This window comes from Magnolia sinica, chromosome 1, assembly GCF_029962835.1.
Source record: "Magnolia sinica isolate HGM2019 chromosome 1, MsV1, whole genome shotgun sequence".
Taxonomy (NCBI): domain Eukaryota; kingdom Viridiplantae; phylum Streptophyta; class Magnoliopsida; order Magnoliales; family Magnoliaceae; genus Magnolia; species Magnolia sinica.
The window spans coordinates 84021907-84046042 of NC_080573.1; positions in this window are offsets into that span (position 1 = coordinate 84021907).

Below are 24136 nucleotides of genomic sequence, written 5' to 3' on the forward strand. Positions count from 1 at the left end.
TTAAACACGGGCTGAATACACATCACAACGGGCCTCAAATACTGGCCACATAAACATCACATTGGGCCTCAAACACAGGCCGAATGTACATCACAATGGGCCTCAAATATGGGCCACATATACATCACATTGGGCCTTGATAATCGGAATCGATAATCTGTAATCGGAATCGGCCTCAAAGATTGGCCTCAACAATCGGAATTGGCCTCGACCTTCGATAATTGGAATCAGTAATCGGTAATCGGCAATCGAAATCGGCCTCGACCTTAATAATCGAAATCGATAATCGGCAATCGGAATCAGCTTCGACCTCGATATCGAAATCGGTAATCGGCAATCGGAATTGGCCTTGACCCCGATAATCTAAATCGGTAATCGACAGTTGGAATCAGCCTCGACCCTGATAATCAAAATCGGTAATCAGCAGTCGAAATCGGCCTCGACCCCGATAATCAAAATCGGTAATCGGCAGTCGGAATTGGCCTCGACCCTAATAATTAAAATCGGTAATCGGCAATCGAATCGATCAATAATCGGCCTCGATGATCGGAATCGACAACCGACATTAATGAAAGTGGCCTAACAAGGCCTAAGGGAAGGCCACAATGTGGACATCCAACCATCATTACCCATCAATGTGGACATTTAACCAACATTGCTCCTAAGGAGTGGCCTTCATAGGGCCAAACATATAGTGGGCCCATGGCCTTACACAGGGGCCTAATATATAACATCATGGCCACAAATATACATCACAGGTGGGCCTTGCTAAATGGGCACAAATACATCACAATAGGCCACATCATTTAGGCCAGAATACATCACAATGGGCCACAACATATGGGCCAGAAATATATCACAATGGCCACAACATATGGGCTGGAAATACATGACAGGTGGGCCCTGCACATGGGCCTCAATACATCCGAGTGGGCCTCAAATATACATCAAGTGGACTGCATCAATGGGTTTTATATACACAATAGGTGGGCCCTGTACATGGGCCTCATATACATGGCAAGTGGGCCCTACACATGGGTCTCATATACATCAAATGGGCTACGTACCTAGGCCTCGAATACATCAAGTGGCCACACATCATGAGCCTAATACATATCACAATGGGCCTTGCCCTTAGGCCACGAATACATCATAATGGGCCGCATCACCTAGGCCTCATGTACATCAAGTAGGCCGCATCACATAGGCCTCATGTACATCAAGTGGGCCGCATCACATAGGCCTCATGTATATCCATGTGGGCCTCAATGTTGGGCCTCGTATATCACATCGGTCTAGTCAAATGGCTCAAACAATGGGCTGAATCAACTAGGCCAAGTCGAATGGGCTGAGTTCAAATAGGTCGAACCCAACTCATCTATTTTTAGAAATCAATATATATATAAAATGAATCATATCAAAAGATCAATTGGACCATACAATAACTAGCAGTAGAGATAATGATTTTTTCATGGTTAAATTCTAATGGGCCCCATCATAGGGTTTATTTCCTATCCAGCCTATTCATGGTCACAAAGGCCTGGATCTAGAGGGAAAACAAATATCATTTAGGTCCAAACCCGGTAGCACGAGGGTTTAAATGGTGGACGTTCAAACCCACTGTTTCTATAGTATGGTCCACGTGATCCTTGACCTGTCTTATTTTTAGTCCTAAGCCTTAAGACGGGCTTGCCAATAGGATGGATGGTTAGGATACAACACATACATCAAGAGGGTCCCACACATTAGGTGCACATGTCACCAAGGTGGACTCCACATGACCTGCCATGTCAATAGCTATAGGGATGATGTGTGGTACACTAGCCAAACTAACCCCATCACAGGTGGATCCCACCGAGGGCCCACCGTAATGTTTATTTGCCATCCATCTGTAGATACGGTCACACAGACATAAAAATATAAATTTTATATTTCTCCAAGACGTTTGGAACAGAGTTCCTATGGCAGACGTTCAATTCATCACTGTTTTCTGCCATGTGGGCCACCTAAGCTCCCAAGTATGGCTGATTTTTGGCATGGAGGGGCCCATCAAATGCATGGCCTTTATGTTCACACACATCACGGTGGAGCCCATGACTGGGACCCGTCCCTGCCCATTCTCTCGTCCACGTGCAGCCGCAGGATGCTTATATGTCCGCTTGTGTGCTGCTACCTAATAAACAATATATTTGTTTTTTTTTTTGGAAAAAGGGAGTTTTTTCACAGTTTTTCCTATGTGGGGCCCTCATCAGGGGAATCCGACCTATCCGTTGGTTCCCATGTCTTAATACAAACCCATCAAGCCTAATATTCGATGAGTTTTGATGTATAGAAATATCGGGGTGTAATTCAATGGTGAAAGTACTATTCTCAATGCCATGGCCCACCAGAAAGTCGGTTTAACTTCATTTCTCGGCTCAATGCCTAAAATGAGCTGGGGAACGGGATAGACGACGTGGATTATATACATAAATTAAAGTGGGGCCTGCATGAGCGGCCCACTAAAAAAACTTAAATATATATATATATATATTTATTTGTTTGTTTGCTGCACGTCCAGCGTCCAGACAGACGGCTCGACAAAAATTCATTCACCAAAAGCCTCTGGTGGGCCCCACCCTCACACGTGTCACATGTGTGAGGTGGGTCCCACGCAAATAGGTCGACGGTGGGATGGAATACATACCGATTGATGGGGCCCAACTCTATGATGATGCCATTACAGCAGTTATATAGCTGATGTAGGCTCACTGGCCAAATTCGGTTTAACATTGAGTAGGCCTGACCGTCCAGCAAGCTAGACGGTGCAATCTAGCCCATAAATCATGGTGGTCCTCGTACAGGACGGCATGGATACTCCATGCATCAGGGTGGGGTCCACTACAGCGTGGCCCACTAGCTAGGATCAAACCAATATTTGTATGTCCCCTTCATCATGTCTGTCCCAAAAATGGGTAGCAACATGGTGGGTCTCATGATCGGATGGTGAGGATGATACATCAAGGTGGGCCATACAAATAGGAAGAGAGAGAGAGAGAAAGACATGTGAGAAAGCGAGGGACCACGCCACTATGGGCCCTCCCCAAACAATGCATACAACAAGTGGGTCTCACAACAAGTGGGCCCTTAAAATTGAAATTAACGGTGGATCACCCACCTATCTTCCTGCTACTTGCTCCCCTAGCCTCCTTAGCTCCTTACCTTCAAGTTTGATGGAGGTAGATGATGGATGAATGGTTGAGATATGAGATGAGAGAGTAGGGAAAGTGGACCACACTTGGCCTTGGCGAAGAGAGGGCTTGGATGTATGAAGCTTGGGTTGCTTGGGAGATTTGAGAAATGAGAGAGAGAGAGAGTGAGGTGATGAGAATGATAAGAGGTGATGGAGTGATGGGTTTGTTTAAATTTTTTATAAAAGATGTATGGTTGTGTTTGAATTTTGAAAAAAGAGGAATGGGTAGGGAGAGAGAGGGTTGACTTGTAGAAAAAGAGGGATGGGTTGTTGTACTTGAGGTATGGTTGTAATTGACATTGATTAATTGATTGATTGATGGGACATGTTGTAGAGATTCCCTTGAAATTCGTAACGTGTGGCGTTTTCCTTGAAATGAACGTGGGCCCACATCTTCTGACCTGGGTATCGGTTCGGTGCGTGAATCGCGACATTGGAACCTCGGCGACGGCGCGGTCGGTAAGTTGCAAGTTTCAGTTTGAGCCGACTTCGGCATGTAGGACTCGGCTTAGATCGCGTACAAACGTCAGATAAGGATCGAGGATTGCCGTAATTCGACCGGAAGGACTGTAGAAGCCAGCGGAACAGTACGGACTAGGATACGGGCCTTACAATTACAGTCTACCCCTTAAAAAAATTCATCCTCGAAATTACCTGAGGTGTGTTATCGAACAAGTGAGCATATTTCTCCATAACTTCTGCTTCTCGTTCCCAAATTACCTCCTCTTCTCCATGATGTGACCAAAGAACCTTGACTAGTGGTATAGTCTTTGTCCATGGGACCTGCTCCTTTCGGTCCAAGATGAGGATAGGTTCCTGGGTATAAGAGGCATTGTCTATTAGCTCGATCTGTTCCCAGCTAACGATGTGTGATTTATCTAGCATGTATTTCTTCAGCATGGATACGTAGGTAGTGCAAGGCGGTATGTTATGGCCCTCACACAATCCAGGACCTCAAAAGGGCCAATGAACCATGGCGCTAGCTTCCCCTTATATCCGAACCTCATTAGACCCTTCATAGGCGACACCTTTAGGAATACATGGTTGTCAGTTGCGAACTCTAGGTCACAACATCAATTATCCACATAACTCTTCTGTCTACTCTGGGCGGTACGTAGATGCTTCCTAACCACATTAATGACTTGGGTGGTGGCCTAAACAAGATCGGGCCCCAACAATCTTCTTTCTTTGATTTCTGCCCAACATTGAGGGGTTCAGTAAGGGCAACCATAGAGAGCCTTATACGGTGCCATGCCTATGCTGGACTGGAAACTGTTATTGTACGCGAATTCTACTAGTGCCAGGTGATTGTCCCAGTTACCATGAATGTCTAGGACGCATGCTCTCAGAATATCTTCCAGAATTTGATTCACCCTCTCAGTCTGTCCGTCTGTTTGAGGATGAAATGCCATACTGAACTTGAGTTCCATGCCCATCTCTTCCTACAGCCTCTTCCAGAAGGCAGAAGTAAATCTAGAGTCTCGGTCTGATATAATTTCTCTTGGAACTTCGTAGGATCATATGTTCTTGGATGTATAACTTCACCAAATTATCGGTGGAATCTGTCGTACAGATCGGCAGAAATCTGACAGCTTTTTTCAACCTATCAACAATGACCCAGATCGAGTCATGCTTTCTTTGCATCCTAGGGAGACCAATTACAAGTCCATAGAGATGCTGTCCCACTTCCATTCAGCTAGTGGTAGCGGCTGAAGGAGGCCAGCAGGCTTGTAATGTTCGGCCTTGATCTTCTAGCACACCATGTACTTCGCTACAAAGCCTGCGATATCCCTCTTGATGTTTCTCCACCAGTACTGGATTTTAACGTCATTGTACATCTTAGTGCTCCCTGGGTGGATAGCTAATTTGGAATGGTGGGCTTCTACCATTACTTCCTCAATTTGACATCATTTAGAACACATACTCGCCCCTGATATTGAAGACTGCCGTCACTACTAACCCTCCAGTCAGACATCTCTTCACTCTTACATCTTTCTTTCATCTTGACAAGCCATTCATCTTAGTTCTGTGCGGAGATCATGTGTCAGACCAGGGTTGACTTTGCAGTCAATAGAGCCACATAAGCATCGGGTTCATCGAGGGTAAGCTAGATGTCGAAGTCCTGTACGAACTCCATCATTTCCCACTCCTTGATCATCAGAGTGGCGACCAGCTCATGCTTCTTATTCCGACTTAGAGCATTGACCATGGAATTTACCTTGCCAGGGTGGTATGAGATATCAAAGTGGAAGTCCTTAAGTGTCTCCATCCATCGACGCTGGCGCATATTCAAGTCTTTCTGCATGAATATGTATTTCAGGCTCTTATGATCGCAGAATAACTGAAAATGCTCTCCATATAGGTAATGCCTCCATATCTTTAAAACAAAGACCACCGTTGCCAACTCCAAGTCATGAGTCTAGTAGTTCTCATATTTCTTCAGCTGGCGAGAGGCATAAGCAATCACCTTGTCATTCTGCATCAAAACACCAACTTTGAAGCATCGCTATACACCACGAACTTTTCCCCTTCTTGTGGGAGAGTGAGCACTGGCGTAGAAGTTAATCTCATCTTCAGCTCTTGGAACGCTACTTCTACATTCTCATCCTATGCGAATTGAGTACTCTTCTTTGTTAGTTGAGTGAGTGGTCACGCTATTCTGGAGAAATCCTTGATAAAGTGTCTGTAGTACCCGAGCATTCTAAGGAAACTTCAGACTTTTGTAACTGCAGTGGGCTACTCCCACTTAGACACTACTACTTTAGCCGGATCGATCGCTATCCCTTCTGCTTTCACTACATGCCCTAGGAATTTTACTTCCTTCTCCTAGAATTCACACTTGCTTAGCTTCAGTACAACTGGTTCTCCTTTAGATTGTTCAGGACTGTGCGCAGGTGTTGTTCGTGCTCTTCTCAGCTTTTCGAGTAAACCAAGATATCATCAATAAATATGATCATGAACCGATCTAAGGCATGAAAACCCAGTTCATCAGGTCCATGAAAACTACTGGAGCATTTGTGAGACTGAAAGACATCACCAAGAACTTATAGTGCCCATAACGAGTCCTAAAGGCCATCTTTGGGATATCCTCATTCCTTATCCTCAATTGGTGATACCCTGAGCGCAGATCTATCTTGGAGAAGTACTTGGCGTCCTTCAACTCATCAAATAGATCGTCAATATGCAGTAGGGGATATCTATTCTTGATTGTCACATCATTAGTCTCCTGTAGTCTATACAGAGACGCATTGACCCGTCCTTCTTCTTGACAAAGAGGACTGGCGCTCCCTAAGGAGAAACGCTGGGATGGATAAAGCCTTGAGCTAGAAGCTCATCAATCTGACTCTTCAACTCCTCCATCTCGCAATGAGGCAAGAGAAATGAAGGGAACGATATAGGAGCAGTCCCTGACTTTAGGTCAATGCAGAAATTTATCGCCCTTCTAGGGGGTAGCCCTAGTATTTCTTGAAATACTTCAAGAAAATCTCAGACTACCAGTATTCGTTCGATGGTGGCTTCCATTGACTCAACTTCCTCTAGAGCTTGCAAGCTCTCGAACTCTTGGCATCTACTCCTCCCTTTCAAAGTGAAAGAGGCCTACCCTGGGAAGGATATAGTCACCGTTTTGTCGCGACAATCCATGAATGCACACACCAATGTGAGCCAGTCCATCCAACAGATGATGTCAAACTGTCTAACAGGCATGACAATTAGGTCCACAACAATCTCGCGATTTATGAACGTGATGGGACATGCCCTGCATACCTTATCAGTTTCCACAAACTTGCCCATAGGGGATGCTACAACTAAGAAAATGCGTCCTAATGGTGTTCAATGCTAGTCTAGAAGCAATAGCAGAATTAATAAAGGATAGAGTTACACCATAATCGAATAAGGTAAGCACGAGGGTACCATTTATGTGGGCAGTACCATGGATAGTCTACAAGGGGTCCTGTTCGGCCTCCATAGCAGCGACGACATATACTCTGGCCTAGGGAGCCCTCTGCTATGCCAGAGGTCCCTGCCTGGGCTGCTGTGGCTTAGCTGCTGCTCGAATCACCGCCCAATTTTGCTAAGGGCGGTTTCCTAGTGGTGCGTTACCCTCCTCGGCTATCCTCTTGTAACAAAATCAAGCAGTATGGTTGTCTCGTCTACAATACTACATCTCCTCGAAAGTGCAGGTGGGATGCTGGTAGGCTGAACCCTGAACCTCCTTACTGGAGCAGGTGGGGGCAGGAGGTGCCTGTCTCGACCATACCAGAGTGTCTTGCGTTGGAGGGTGAGAGCAGATGGTGCATTCAAAATCTCTCTCCACTCGCATCGCCTTATCAACCAGCTCTGAGAAATCCTCAAAGTCTTAGGTGCATAGATGGGATTGTATCTAGGGTCTCAGTTCCTCCTTGAACTTCTCCAGTTTGTACTCCTCATCCTCGAGAGCTTGGGTATGTACTTTGCCTCGTATTGGGCAACCGTCAGATTTTCCTGTTCCAACTTCAGAAACTACGCGATCCTTTCACTGTGGCAAGACTGCAAAAAGTATTTCTCTAGGAATTTCCCCCTGAAACCAGCCCAAGTCCAGGCATACCCCACCGACACGCTCCTCTATACGCCATTCCACCAATTTTCTACCTCCCCCTCGAGCAGATATGTGGCCAGGGTGACCATCTGGGGGTCTGTGCACTCTAGCGGCCCCATCATGTTGGCGATTCTTACCAACTAGTGCTCGGCCTGAATTAGGTCAGGCGCTCCTCTAAAGGTCGGTGGTTGTAGTCTCAGGAATCGATCGAAGATGTCTGCGCCCCTGGCGTCCCTATCTCAGGATGTTGCTTTATGATCTTTATCTCGCAGCGTCTGCATCATCAGGGCGTGCATGTCCGGTTGCTGTCTGGCAAACGTTTCTTGTTATTGTTGCATGGTGGCAGCCATTTATGCAAAGGTTGTAAAGGCTGCTGCTCCCATGGGCGTATCTGCATATGTGTTGGCTGAAGGTTTAGTCGAAGGAGTCCGCTGCTCAAAGTATTGTCAGGGCAGTCCTGATGGAATGACTTAAGGGGAAGGAGAATCCTCTATTGCTTCAGACTCTGTATCCCCGTTTACCACTCCAGGCGGGAGACCTGCCGTATAGACAGGGTTGTGCTCCCGCTGCCGCTCTGTCGATGGGATGGGATGGATGTCGACTGTATGGGTCTGATGGGATCGTGTTACCGGCAGCATGGCTTCCTGCAGGATTAGATTTTTATGGTTCAGGAATTAGAAGGGAGAAGAACGGTTCCAGTCAGTATGAAGCATCACAAGGGTCAGAGATCTTGCCAATTGCATGGCGAGAGAGTTCATCTTTCAATTAGTATTTTTGGGTTGAATTTTCCAAGGGGTCTATAATGTAACACCCCGTACCTTTGATACTCGGGTGTTACCTTTTAAAACCCACAAATGTTAAAATTCGAGACCCGTTAATCTAATGACTTAACTTGACATGCATAGGGCAGGATTTCCCAAGCAGCATTGAGACAATCTGCCACGACTCTGGAGACTCAACTTACACTCCACACCAATCAAAGAGGTAAGCATGATCAAATGACTTATGACCAAATCAATTTTTAAGACAACTGTGTTGGCATTATTTCAAAAACCCAATCCGCGGGAGTCAGAGGGCAACTAATGAAGCATCCCTATGTCTCAAACATGCATTTAACTATTGAAAACAAATATCGTTTGACCAATAGATCACATTATGTGGGCCAGATATGACCCAAAAGGTATATAATGGCCCACCTGGGCCTCAAATGCGCCCAAAAACTAGGCCAGGGCCCCTATATAGGGATCTCAAAACAATTAGTCGGAGCAGATCAAACACCGGAGCAGTGATGTGCCCCAAAGCCAGGTGCACGTACACCTCAAACTCTAGTGCACGAGGTGCATCGAACAACTACTTAAGGTTAAACCATGGTTGACCAAACCAAATCACAAAAATAAAATAAAATTCCAGAGATGTTCCCGCCAACCCCTGTTTGAAAACCATGACTTTTGAGCTTCAAGGTGGCCCACCCTGGCTGCTTTCCCGACAATCCAAACTATCCATTTCACTCACATGGGTCCCCTAATGAAAACCGTATAAGGGTTTTGACCTGCTCATAAGAACAAGTGAGATGTGGATAGACCGTCCATTCCCTCATCATGAGGCTTGGTAGAAACGTCTGAGGCTTCTTCTTTTTAGGGTAGGGAGGGCGGTAACGCAACCACTGTCTCCCGAGGCTGCATTAACACCCACCGTCAGCCTCATCTCTCTCTCTCTCTCTCTTTGCCTATATAAGGTGAGGTCAGCTCTTATGGACTCCACACATAAGAGAAAGAAAACTGAGAGAGGAAGAAAACATAGGGCATTCATGGTGAGCTTGGAGCACACTGCCCCAACTTAGTCCATGAAAACTAGACCGATCCAAGTCAGTGTGGAGCCATAGTGGCACCTGCTTGAGTGACAGAGAGAAAGAAAAGAAAGAACAGAGAGGAAGGAGGGGTTGTGTGCATGACAGCCCAAGTTCGGGTCAGACTCGACTATGGAAGTGAGACCTCCTTTTCCATTCTTTTTCTCTCTAAAAATAGAAATGAAACTAGGCCCCATCACACCTCACTTTGGCTGAAAAATAGCCATCAACAAGGACCCCTCATGGAGTTAAAAACAGGCTGTGTTTGAAGGCTGAAGGTGGCCTACTTGCAAGCCCTATTTTAAGGCCAAACCAGCCTAAGTGCAGGACCTATTTGAGGCCAAGCAACAGCATGAAGATGGCCCCAGCTGAGGAACAAAACTCGGTCTAAGAGCTACACTCAAATATGACCTGCGTGAGCTTTAGATCAGACTGAAAAATGGCCCAGAAGTGGGCCACACTGAAAACAGAATCAGACATCCAATAGACGTGTAAACAGTGGGTTTCTCAGCTAAAAATTGGCTGAGAACGCGTCTTATAATCAGCCACATATCTAGCCTATAAGACAGGAGAAAACATGTTTAAAAGATGGCAGGGAAAGCGTCTTGAAAATGAGCACTGTTTGAGCTACAACATGCACCAACAGATAGACTGTAAACAGTCTGGGAACCAGGGAGAAAGTGCCTCTGTTTAGGTCATCCCTTGGCTGAAAGAGATGGCTGCCACCGTGCCCCGTTGTGCACTAAGAGGGTTTGAAAGATAACTTGATTGGATGTTGTGTTTGAGCTAGAAGTCAGACCGAAAACGGCCTCTAAACTAGACAGGCCATGCACGTTGCAAACGAAGGTGGGCATGCATGTGGGCTCCACCAAAAGGCAGGTTGGCCCTGCACCAATACAGGTGGGCCTCACCCCAAACAGATGGGTTGCCCTCGTTTTAGGCCCTGCACAAATGCAGGCGAGCCGCACACAGTGTCAGCAGGTGGACCGCACTGTACTACAGTTGGTGGGCCATGTATATGGCCCCACCATGATGAGGCAGCTCGTCCAGGCTGTCCATCCATTTTCCCAGGCCCTAGACATCCTGCTTTTAAATAAATAAATATAATAATAATAATAATAATAATAATAACAACAATAATAAAAATAACATATAATAATATAATAAGGAGATAGTACGTATATATAACACTATATATGAAATGGTGGGCCCCACATGGGACCCACCTATTGTGATTATATGGAGTCCCTCTCCATTTCATATAATCTGTAATAAAATATTATATGTGGGCCCCACACCCATGTGGAACCCACGTTGATATAAAAATGCATATGTATTGTATATACATTCCATTGCATATAATATATAATAAAATATTATGTGGGCCCCACACCCATGTGGAACCTATGTTTATATGATATACAAATGTATTGTATATATGTGGTGGGCCCCATATGGGACCCACGTACATGTAGCTACGTCTGAACCATTCCCCTGAACGGTATTTGTGAAACTCACCTTGATGAGTTTATTCTAATCCTGGCCGTCCCTCTGCCCAAAAATCCAAACCGTCCCACCTATTGCTGAAATGCCCCTCCGGTACATCAAAAGAACAATAAAACACTAATATATGGAATGATATATGGTGGGCCCTACATGAACCCGCGTATATGAAAACCCATACATATGTTGAATCTAGACCATCCAAGGTCAGCATGGCCCACCATACTACACATCCACTCCTCAAAGGACCATTGATCCCTGACCGTCCGGTAATGGACGTCTCCAAACCATCCATCTGTGGACGTCCAGAGCTGGGTCTGAACACCCAGATCCATTTCTCCACTAACAGACTGAGTGGAGTTACCTCGTTTCAACACTTGAAGTCCCGGTGTTGATCCCTAGCTGGGTGGCTAACGTGGAGTATATGTACTGACATGGGTGGCATCAATACCATCTGAACCATTCGTTAGATGCACCCCCATGATGGTCATGGATGACCAAAATACCAAACTATCCACCCTGATGTACGTGACTCTTCCAAACTATCCATCTGTGCAGTAGACCCCACCACAGTATAAGTGTTTTATCTATACCATTTGGGCAGTGGATCCCAACGTGACGTAAATATTTATTTACAATGACCATGTGGCAGTGGGCCCTACCCTTAATGTATGTACGCCGTCCAGCCCTCTGGACAGGTGGGGCTCGCCTCATGATGTGTTGCATACCCACACCACCCATGGGACTTCACTATGATATATCTGTTAATCCAAGCCATGGAAATACCTGACAAGTATAAACTATAATTTTAGGAGATTCCTTGAGTGACTCCAGGCCACAAGAAGACTCAGACCGAGTATGTGGATACTACCATACAGGTGATGACTTTCCCCTTGGGCTTTCCATTTCTAAATTAGCTAAACCTAGTTGTACTAGATCATCATTATTGTGATACTTGCCCACATACTAGTTAATCCTTGATCACTACTCACATGACCTAGTAATATATCCTCACTAGTTATTAATTCATGATGCTTCCTTTTATGCCTTATTTGAAGTCATATATTGTCACATGTTAACATGATTTGCTTCTGTACATAACCTTTTTATGTTACACATGGAGGATACCATGATTGTATATAAGCCACACTTGGAATGTAATTAGACAAATGTATGGGAAATAGGGACCTTGAACTGGTGTCATTTTGATCAAGGTATCCTATTAGAACATCCCATGGTAGAGGACCTCATGAGCCGGGGATGGTGGTAATGGGACATTATGCTCGAGCTATCAGCCTATGCTGGGTGTAGTGCCCCCTGTAGTGACCATTGAGTTGCTTAAATTGGCTGATCGTAATTGGACTAATAACGGTTGCCTCATCATGCATTCATAGTATACTGGCGATGACGGATGACTAATTCTGGATGCTGTAGCACGTACCCCAGAGTTGTTGGGGTATCGTTTCGCTAGCTCCCAAACCATTGACTATCGACCCCTGTCCGACTGGATGATTTTTCCAAGTCGATGATTTGCTTGGGTGATAAGCCCAAGTCCAGCTAGATGTGCATCCCCAGGCTGATGTCCATTCATGCATCCATCTAATAAGACTGCATATTGCCTGTTTTGGATTACTGATTGTTTTTCCTTTTAACTATATTTGCTAAGGCGGAGATGTGAAAACTTGAGAGGAATTCACACTGAGCTGGCCACTCATCCATTGACTATCCAACCATACAGAAAATGAAGGGACGAATGTAGAGGGCATTGGTGCTAGCCTTGATGATGCCACCATAGAGTAAGAGGAGTATTATGAGGACGAGCCGCATCAGGACGCTGCAGCATATTTTGGTGTTAATCAGTAGCTTGAGATTTTAACTTCAGTAGTTTGATATTTTGAAAACTTTTACGAACTTTGTAACTAAGACCCCCAGCTGAGCGGGTCAAATATTGGCCACTCATGAATATACATGCTTCTTTTGGCTATTGCACTCTGAGTTTATATTATGTTGTTTCTTTGAAAACGACTCTCGTACTCAGTTTTTAGAAATTGGGGCTTTACAAGTTGGTATCAGAGCGGAGTTTGAGATGCTGTGGGATCTAAGTATATAAAACCCTTAAGCAAATAACCTAGGACAAACATAGAGATTTCCCTTAGACAGTAGCTAGGGTGAGCAAATGTAGAAACCAAAATACATAGGACCCCTTGAGAAACATCAAGACAGTCGTATGAACTTAGAAACATAAATCTTAGCCTCCCAAAAAAAAAAATTCACCCAGGGACAGCCCTCAGGCACACCCGCGATAGTCAAGTAATGAAATGACTAACCTTGACACTACTTCGTGGAAGATTAAGGACATTCCCCTAAACAACTGAAGCATGAATTTTGACTAATCAGGGAAGCATGCCGCTAGTGTTGCGCTCACACCATACTGACACGGTTGATATCCACCCTATCCCCTCAAGTGAGCACCGAAGAGAGTGCAGTCCGAAGTATTCCCCAGGCCTTCCACCACGCATCGCAAATACAGACAACACGTTAGAAACGGTGAGGGATTCTCCTTCCCCACGGGACTTCACCACCGGGTTGCCATCCTAATACTTCGCACAAGGGACGCCGACTGCTGGAGCATCCACAAGAGATCAGACTGGGGCTGCAGCCTTTGCAGTCGTTGAGAAAGTGGCTGCAGCTATGCAGCAACAACAAGAAGTATTCATGCGCCAACAACGGGATATGCATAATCTCTTGATGGAATCCTTAGGAAACAGAGATTGTGGGGAGGCATCCCGAGAAAGATACAGTCAAGGCGTGGACATTTTTGAAAGGTTCCTAAAGCTCCGACCGCCAACGTTTGACGGAGCGCCAAACCCAGTACAAGTAGAATGTTGGCTAGCAAGGATTTCTAAGATTATGTGGCCCCTGGAGTGCACCGATTCACAAATGGTAAACTTGGCCACGTTCTAGTTGGAGGGTGAGGCGGAGAACTGGTGGCAGGGCATACATCGGAGCATCCCACCCACATATGCATGGACGTAGGCTGGGTTTAAGACGAAGTTCCTCGAAAATGCCTTCCCTCGATCATGTAGGAATAAGAAGATAACTCAGTTCCTAAAGCTGGAGTAGGGCAATCTCACCGTCGCCCAATATGAGGCCCGGTTCGATGAACTTTCTCGATATGTGCCGAAAGCCCTGGAAGATGCTAAGTACAAACTACAGAAATTCGAGGAGAGGCTCAGGCAAGGAATCCAGTCTCGACTATGTGTTTGGGACTTCGAAGACTTCGTCGAGCTGGTGGATAAGGTTATGAGAGTCCAATGAACGCACCCTAAGGACCCGTTCCTCAGCTAGGGAAGCCCCAGTCCGGCCCAGACAGGCACCTCCGGCCCCATCTGCATCGGAAAGGAGGGCCAGGGTCATGCCTACAGGTGCACCCCCCATGCCTCCCGTAAAAAGCTATGAGTACTGCCACAAGACCGTGCACTCTGCACGAAGTTGTTTCAAAAAGATGAGAGACGAAGGCATCGCTCCACCAGTAGGTCTCCCTCAGACAAGGCCAGTAGCTGTCAGGCCAGCACCAAGGCCGCAAATGCAGAGATCGAGACCTCCAGTCCACCAGAGGGCCACTGCTCGCGTATTCGTTGTAGCTGCGACAGACACCAAGGAAGACCTCTATAAGACCATTCACGACACCGCTCACATCCACGGTACCCCTGTCTTTCTCTTATTTGATTCTAGTGCAACCTTATCTTTCATGGACTCTACTATTGCAAATAGACTAGGGCTGAACATAACTCGCATACATGCTCCCGTAATCGTAGCATTCCCCATGAGTAAATTCATCAAAACATACAAGATATGTAAAGATTATCTCCTAACTCTCGTACACCATGAAGTGGTTGTGGACCTAATCCTCATGCCTATGAAACAATTCGACGTCATCCTCGGGATGGATTGGCTTTCTCGAGTTCGGGCAGTAATGGACTGCCGCAACAGAACAGTCACCATAACTGTCCCTGGGTAGGCCTCCTTCACTGTAAAAGGGAAAAGTAAGCACGGTATGCTGGAAAGTTTACAAGCCCTGGAAGAATCAGAATCAGTCGAATCCACTGTGAGCCAAATCCCAGTAGTGCGGGAATTCCCTGAGGTATTTCAAGAGATAATAGGACTACCCCCAAGGCAAGCAGTAGATTTCTGCATCGACCTCAAACCAGGAACTGGCCCTATATCATTAATACCATTCTGAATGCCCCCGTGTGAAATGGAAAAGCTTAGGAAGAAAATAGATGAGTTGTTGACCCAGTGTTTCATTCGCCCCAGCATCACTCCTTGGGGAGCACCGGTCCTCTTCGTGAAAAAGAAGGATGGATCGATGCACCTCTGCATAGATTACCGGCGGTTGAATGAAGTGACGATAAAGAATAGATATCCTCTCTCGCATATCGACGACTTGTTCAATCAGCTCAAGGGCACCAGATATTTCTCAAAGATTGACCTATGATCAGGATATCACCAGCTAAGAATCAGGGATGAGAATATCCCTAAAACCGCATCCAGGACTCGTTATGGGCACTATGAGTTCCTAGTAATGTCCTTTGGACTTATAAATGCTCCGACAGTATTCATGGACCTCATGAACCGAGTCTTCATGCCATACGTAGATCAGTTTGTGATCGTGTTCATCGACGACATCTTGGTCTACTCCAAAAGCCAGGAGGAACACGAGCAACATTTACGCATGATTCTGAATACGCTGAAAGAAAATTAGCTGTATGCCAAGCTATCAAAATGTGAGTTCTGGGAAAGGGAACTAAAGTTCCTAGGGCACGTAGTGAAAGAAGAAGGCATCGCGGTCGATCCTGCTAAAGTCGAAGCAGTGTCCAAGTGGGACCAGCCCACCACAGTCACCGAAGTTCGAAGCTTTTTAGGCATGGAAGGATACTATAGGCACTTCATCAAGGAGTTCTCCAGGATCGCGTAACCACTCACCCAACTAACGAAGAAGAACGCTTGATTCACATGGGATGAGAACATAGAGGTAGCCTTCCAGGAGCTGAAAATGAGGCTGACATTTTCACCAATACTCACCCTCCCACAAGAAGGAGAACAGTTTGTGGTGTATAGCGACGCCTTGAAGATGGGCCTTGGCTGGGTTCTGATGCAGAACGACAAAGTGATTGCTTATGCCTCCCGCCAACTGAAGAAGCATGAAGAGAACTACCCGACTCATGACTTGGAGTTGGCAGCGATAGTCTTTGCCTTAAAAATATGAAGGCACTACCTATACGGTGAGGATTTTCAACTGTTCTGCGATCACAAGAGCCTGAAATACATATTTACACAGAAAGATTTGAATATGCGCTAGTGCCGGTGGATGGAGACACTCAAAGACTTCCACTTTGATATCTCGCACCACCCTGGTAAAGTGAATTATGTAGTTAATGCGCTGAGTCGAAAGAAGAAACATGTGCTAGTGGCCACTCTAATGATCAAGGAGCGGGAGATGATGGAGTTCATATAGGATTTCGACATCCAGCTTACCCTCAATGAACCCGATGTGTATGTAGCCTTGTTGACTGTAGAGTCGACCCTGGTCCGACATGTGATCTCCGCCCAGGACTAGGATGAATGGCTCGTCAAGATGAAAGAAAGATGCAAGAGCGAAGAGATACCGGGCTAGAGGGTTGGTAGCGATGGCGGCCTTCGGTATCAAGGGCGGGTGTGCGTACCTAACAATGCAGATTTAAGGAAAGGAGTAATAAAAGAAGTACACCACTCTAGAATGGCCATACATCCGGGGAGTACAAAGATGTACAACAACAAAAAAAGGCAATACTAGTGGAGTAATATGAAAAGGGACATAGCCAGTTTCGTAGCAAGATGTATGGTGTGCCAGAAGATAAAAGCCGAGCATCTCAAACTCACAGGACTTCTTTAGCCCCTACCCATAGCTGAGTGGAAGTGGGACAACATCTCTATGGACTTCGTCGTTAGACTTCCCAGGACTTAGAAAAAGCATGATTCGATTTGGGTCATTGTGGATAGGCTGACAAAGTCTGCTCGATTTCTTCCTATTCAAACGACAGATTTGAAATGGCCAAGCTATATGTCCTAGAGGGGGGTGAATAGGACTATGCCAAATTTTAAGATAAATACAACGGAAATATAGAAAGATAGAACTGAATAAATAAATCAATTCACACTGCTTAATGCTAGCTCAAAATATTGATAGTTCTAACGACAACCATGCACCATAAAAATGGCAGGGCAACCTTACTAGAACAAATAGAGAAACTGAAGCTCAAAGTAATAAAGAGATAGCAAAAATATAATGCTGAAATGTAAATCTAAATTATTACAACATTCCCCACTGTGCTTGAAATGTAAAATTTACAACGTTCACATCCACACATACATTCCACAATTCTGAATGATAAAAGATAGGAAATATAAATCACACATCCACAACACAAAGAATTATAGTGGTTCGCCTGTGTGTTCACCAACTGTTAAACAATAGCCACACAGAATGCTACTCCACTCTTAATATTCTCACAAAGGGGATATTAGCGTTCACTATCAAATAGGTTTTCACAGGTTCACCCAAAACCTTCTCAATTGTGTCTTTTTCAAAGGGCTTACACAATTCAAAAACACTCATTTCTGAGTTTTCTGACTCTCCTCAGATAACCAATAACTTTGAGATTTTTTTAGCTTAACCTCAAATAAAACCAAACAATGTAAATTACACAAATTGTAAAATACCTGATTTTCTCCTTCGTTGTAGCAGCCTAGAAGAACCAAGTCGGAGTAAAGATTTGAATATCAAAGTTCAATGTCCAATACTCACTTTATAATGGTTCTAGGTTCTAATAGATTTTAAATTAAAACAAAAGGGCTAGCTCTAATTGATTTTGATTCCCAAAAAAGGAAAACAACAATTCCTCTTTTCAGATTAGATTGGAATAAAAGAAACAAAATCAATTAAGAAAGCCAAAGAAAGAGAATATTTAATATGAACACTTAGCTTATATGGAGCATCGACTTATCTCTCAGAAGGCCGAATTAATTTAGCTTGAAGTTCTTTAATTTCCATCTATAATTTTGAGATTCGTACTCTATTTATAGGTGAGCAAATAAGGCCTTTAACTGGTCTAAGGACCTCTACGACTGGTCATAGAACCAACAGATATTTGAAAATTCGGGCGTGATAAGATTTGACAGTTTCACGACTGGTCGTAGGTCTCCTTCGAGTGGTCGTAGGATCCTTTCGAGTGGTCGTAGGTGGCCGAATTTCAACGCTGTTCTTTAAGTCGTAGGTCTACGACTGGTCGAAGATGCAGTCGACACTGTTCCTACGACTGGTCAAACAGTCCCTAGGACTAGTCGAAGCCTAACAGAAAATTTTTGATTTTTGTAACAAACTTACAACTGATCCAGGAAATATTTAGACAGGTCGAAGCAGTGCTAGGACTAGTTGAACAAAGTCCAGGACTAGTCTTAGAACAGAACAAACTCACTTATATAAAACATATGAATTATGTATCCAAAATGGCCTACTCTAAAGGTCAACCTAAGGTCAGTCATACCTCAATAGTGAAGTAAGGACATTGAAACTTTAGAGACAGGTGACCTTTGAAAGTAATGGAGCTTGAAGTCTTGATGTCGTTTAAACTTGAGAGCTTTTAGAGATCTTGAGATTGAACTTGAAAGCTTCTTGAGATCTTGAGGTTGAACTTGAAAGCTTCTTGAGATTCTTGACTTGTGAACAGTGCTTGTCAACCTAAGTTGATCTTGAGTAGAGTATTGTTCTTCACAGATGCAAGCTTCATAATAGTATCTTTAGCACCACAAATTTGACAACATAAAGGGCTATAAACTATGGCACTAACAATCTCCCCCTTTGTCAAATTAGTGACAAAACACACTTTCAAGATATGTTACATAACACAGAATATCTGATTAAAGAATCATACACCAGTTGTTATCAACCGGCATCCTGCAAACTTGTAAATCAATATTATTCAACATACAATCCACCTCTGCACACCTCTGCTCCCACCTCTGCACATACTCCCCCTAAGTAACATACTCATAAAACACCATACAATAGAATGCTGCTCCCTCCTCATGACAACATCCATATCCATATACATATCCATAACATATCTATACTCCCCCTTTTTGTCACAATAGGACAAAGGAAGCACAGAACAGATGGCTGAGGAGAAATAATTAATGAGAAATATGAGAGGTAACTAGTCAAGATATGAGAACATAGCATAAGCAACACACATAATTCATAGACTGAGCTAAGTTAAAGAGAGTGACAAACTCAAAACTAGTTAAGAGCATTAAAGTTATTCCAGACCAGTAATCTTAAAAATACTAATCTGACCCAGATGAAAGAGCAGGAATGGAAGGATCAAGTTGATGCATGCCTTTGTTCAAGCGCCTATGATATTTGCGCATATATTTGAACTATAAATCATGGGTAACAGACATGTTTTCCATCTTAACATTTAGATTCTCAACTTTATCTTCCAATGCACTCAGACGTGCATCAAATGGAAAATTCTCATAATCTGGATCATTTCCAGAATCGGACTCAAGTTCTTCAAAAATATCATCCATGTTAATATTATCAGGAGGAAGATCATCAGCTTATTCCTCATGTTCAGCTTCAGCACTACCAACACCATCACCTTGGCCAGGAAGGAAATCCAGCTTCATCTTATTGATATTGGAATTGTTAAATATCAGATGATGGATAGGGGCCTGTCCAACCGGCATGTCGACTGACATATGTGTAGCCAACACAGTCATCAAATATCCAATAGGAATGTCACTGTGACCAGGATGGAGTCGAAACTGAATGATGAAGTGACAAATCAAGGATGGTAAACAAATGTTAACACCTTTGACAACAGAATGAAGAATACGAACCATGAAGGACATCAATTCAGATTTATTACCCGACAGAGGATACAAATTAGACACAAAGATTTTATGAAGAACTCTGTATTTGGGTAATAAATACCTTGAGGGAAGCGCATTCCCTTTATGCATCCATTATACATCCAAATTGCATAAGTCCTTAGTCAGCATACATTTTTCAGCGACAGAGGGTTTATCAGATAAAGTATGGATGGGAATACCCTCATCATTCATTGGAATATCCATAAGGGCAGAAATCAAATGACGATCAACTTCAAATGGCCCTTCTCTTGTGGAGATAGAAAAAGTTACATTGTCCAGTGAGAAAGCACACATGCATGCAAACATGGATTGAGTAATGGACCGGTATGCTGGCCCAACCCAAAGCAATAAGTTATTCCAACCTACAGATTGGAGCATAGGAAAAATATCAAAAGGAGCAACATGATTAATATCAACTGGATGCTCAACAATAAGATTACGCAATCTGATGTCCCGAACATAAGATGGATCGTCCTCAAGAGCCCTAAGATGACTCTTAGTGATAGGAGCCGATCTGGAAGAAGAAGACGGACCATGGGACGTTGATTTTCTTCCTCTAGAAGCCATATGCAACAAGGATTTTAAGAATATAAAGAGTTGCAAAGGATTGAGAAAAGGGTTTTCTCAAATAAGATTTTTCAAAAGAAAAATCCCAAATCTCAACTAAATTTGAAATAGACAACTCCAAGAGAGAAATAGAAGCAATCTAGACACAAATCTACAAGCAAAATGCAAATAGAGCACTAACCTTGAAGATTTTTGGAAGATGGGTTCGACTAGTCGTGTGTCGGCTCGTTGGAGAGTGAAGTTGAAATGAAGAAGAAGATGATTTCCCCCAAATTTTAAGTGAATCCACGTGATTCATGACTGGTCGTGAATATACACGACCGGTCGTGGATACTCACGACTGGTCGAGTACAGGCCAAAAAATCTGATTTTTGCATATTTTTCAAGATTTGAAAACTAAACTAGCAAATGTATACACTATGATACAAACAGGCATAATTAATCATTTTAAAGTGCACATGCTGAGATCAAATTTCATTTTGTTAAACCTGCTTTTATCGAGCGGTTTAGTGAAAATATTAGCACGTCGATTCTTGGTAGGGATATATTCCAAATATATAACCTTTTCTTCAACTAATTCCCAAATATATTAAAATCTAATATCAATGTGCTTAGTACGAGAATGCTGAATTGGATTTTTTAAAATATTTATGGCACTAGAATTATCACAATATAATAACATAGAATCCTGTTTAATTCCATAATCACTTAGCATACCTTTCATCCAAACAAGCTGTGTACACGCATTACTAGTTGCGATATATTCAGCTTTAGCTGTTGAAAGTGATATAGAACTTTATTTCTTGCTAAACCAAGAAACTAAATGGTTTCTGATATAAAAACAACCACCACTGGTTGATTTTCGATCATCAAGATTACCAACCCAGTCAGCATCCGAGTACCCATCTAATTGAACACTAGTCTCATGAGGATACCAGAGACCGAGATTAACAGTACTTGCGACATATCGTATAATCCGCTTGACAGCAGTCAAGTGCGACTCTTTAGGTTCAGATTGATATCTAGTGCAAATACCAACACTTAGAGCAATATCGGGTCTACTAGCAGTTAAATACAATAGACTACTAATCATACTCCGATATAATTTCGGATCCACATTTTTACCTGTAGAATCTTTTGAGAGTTTCAAGGTTGTACTCATAGGAGTATCAAAGTTCTTACCATTCTCAAATCCAAATCTCTTAATCAAGTTCATAGCATATTTAGATTGAGAAATGAACATTCCATCAGGTTTTTGTTTTACTTGCAACCCGAGGAAATAATTCAATTCCTCAACCGAGCTCATTTCAAACTGAGATTTCATCAAATCTGCAAACTCAATAGTCATGTCAGTACAGGTAGATCCATAAATGATATCATCAACATAGATTTGTACTAATAAGATGTGATCCTTATGTTTTTTAATAAACAAAGTTTTATCAACACATCCCATTTAAAATTTATGGCTTAATAGAAACTTTGTTAGTTTCTCGTACCATGCCCTAGGAGCTTGTTTTAAATTGTAAAGTGCATTTTTAAGACGATACACATGATCAACATTTTTGGGGTCTTCAAAACCCATTGGTTGTTCAACATAAACTTCCTCATGCAGATCGCCATTTAAAAATGTGCTTTTCACATCCATTTGGTAAATCTTAAACTTTCTAAAACATGCAATGGATATTAAGAGTCTGATTGATTCAAGACATGCTACTGGTGCAAAGGTTTCATCATAGTCAATACCTTCAATTTGAGTGTAACCTTGTACCACTAGTCTAGCCTTGTTTCTAATTATATTGCCAAGTTTGTCAGACTTATTTTTAAAAATCCATTTGGTTCCAATGATGTGTTTATCTTTAGGTCTAGGTACGAGATACCAAACATCATTTCTCACAAATTAGTTAAGTTCTTCTTGCATCGCAATAATCCAGTTTTGATCAGCAAGAGCTTCTTTTACGTTAAATGGTTCTATCTAGGATGCAAAACATACGTAATTGCATATATCCTCAAGTTGTCTATGGGTACAAACACTAGTGAGAGGGTTTCTAAGAATCTGTGTGGTTGGATGATCTTTAACAGTCCTCAGTTCAGAATCAGTCTGATTAGATGAAATATCATATTTATTAATTACTAGTACTTCATCATTATCTGAATTTGAGACTGGTGTGTTTAAGTGATCATCAATGACTACATTGATGGATTCTTGAATCACACTGGTCCTTTTGTTCAGAACCTTATAAGCTCGACTGTTTAAAGAGTATCCTAAAAAGATCCCTTCATCACTCTTTGTATCAAACTTTTCTAGATGTTCACGACCTCGTAAAATATAGCATTTGCTGCCAAAAACTTAAAAGTATTTGACAGTAGGCTTTTTATCGAACCACATTTCGTAAGCCGTTTTATTATTACCTTTACTAGTGTAAACCCGATTAATAATATAGCAAGCTGTATTGACTGCTTCAGCCCAAAGATTCTTAGAGAGCTCCATACTATTTAACATGACATTAGCCATTTCTTGAAGCACTCTATTTTTCCTTTCAACTATACCATTTTGTTGTGGAGTTTTGGGCGCTGAGAATTCATGTAATATTCCCTGGTCGCTACAGAACTTCTCAAAATCGCTATTCTCGAATTTAGATCCATGACACTACGAATCTTACTGACTTGAGAACCTTTTTTACTTCTTCAAGGGTTTCTGATTTGTCCCTTAAGAAGACAACCCGTGTATATCTGGTAAAGTCATCTACTATTACCAAAATATATCTTTTGCCACCTTAACTTTCCGTCCTGATAGGTCCTACTAGATCCATATGGAGAAGCTCAAGTGGTCTTGATGTGGTATTGGAATTCACCTTTTTGGGTGAGTTCCTTATTTGTTTGCTAATCTATCATTCACCACATATTTTATCTAATTTTTGTATTTGGGTAGACCTCTTATAAGTTCCCATTTGCTCAATCTATGTAAATTTCGGTAGTGTACATGTCTAAGACGTTTGTGCCACAAATCAGTCTCGTCTGTTTGGACCATGTAACATGATTGATTAGATGAGCTGGATTCGCTAACAATATAGCAGTTTTCAGACTTTCTACATCCAGTTAGTATTACTGAACCCTTGTTGTTTAGAATCTCACAGCTTTGATTAGAAAACCGTACACTATGGTTATTATCACAAATCTGAGATATGCTTAGAAGATTATGTTTCAGTCCTTCAACATACAACACATTTTTAATCAAAGGAAGGTTATAGAGTTGAACCATACCTTGGCCCATAATCTTGCAGTTGCTGCCATCTCCAAATGTGACTGAACCGTCAGTCATGTCTTTAAGATCGGTGAATAAATCCTTGTCGCCTGTTATATGCCTGGAGCATCCACTATCTAGGTACCACTTAGAATGGCTTGTTGCTTTGAAAGCAGTGTGGGCAACCAAGCAAGT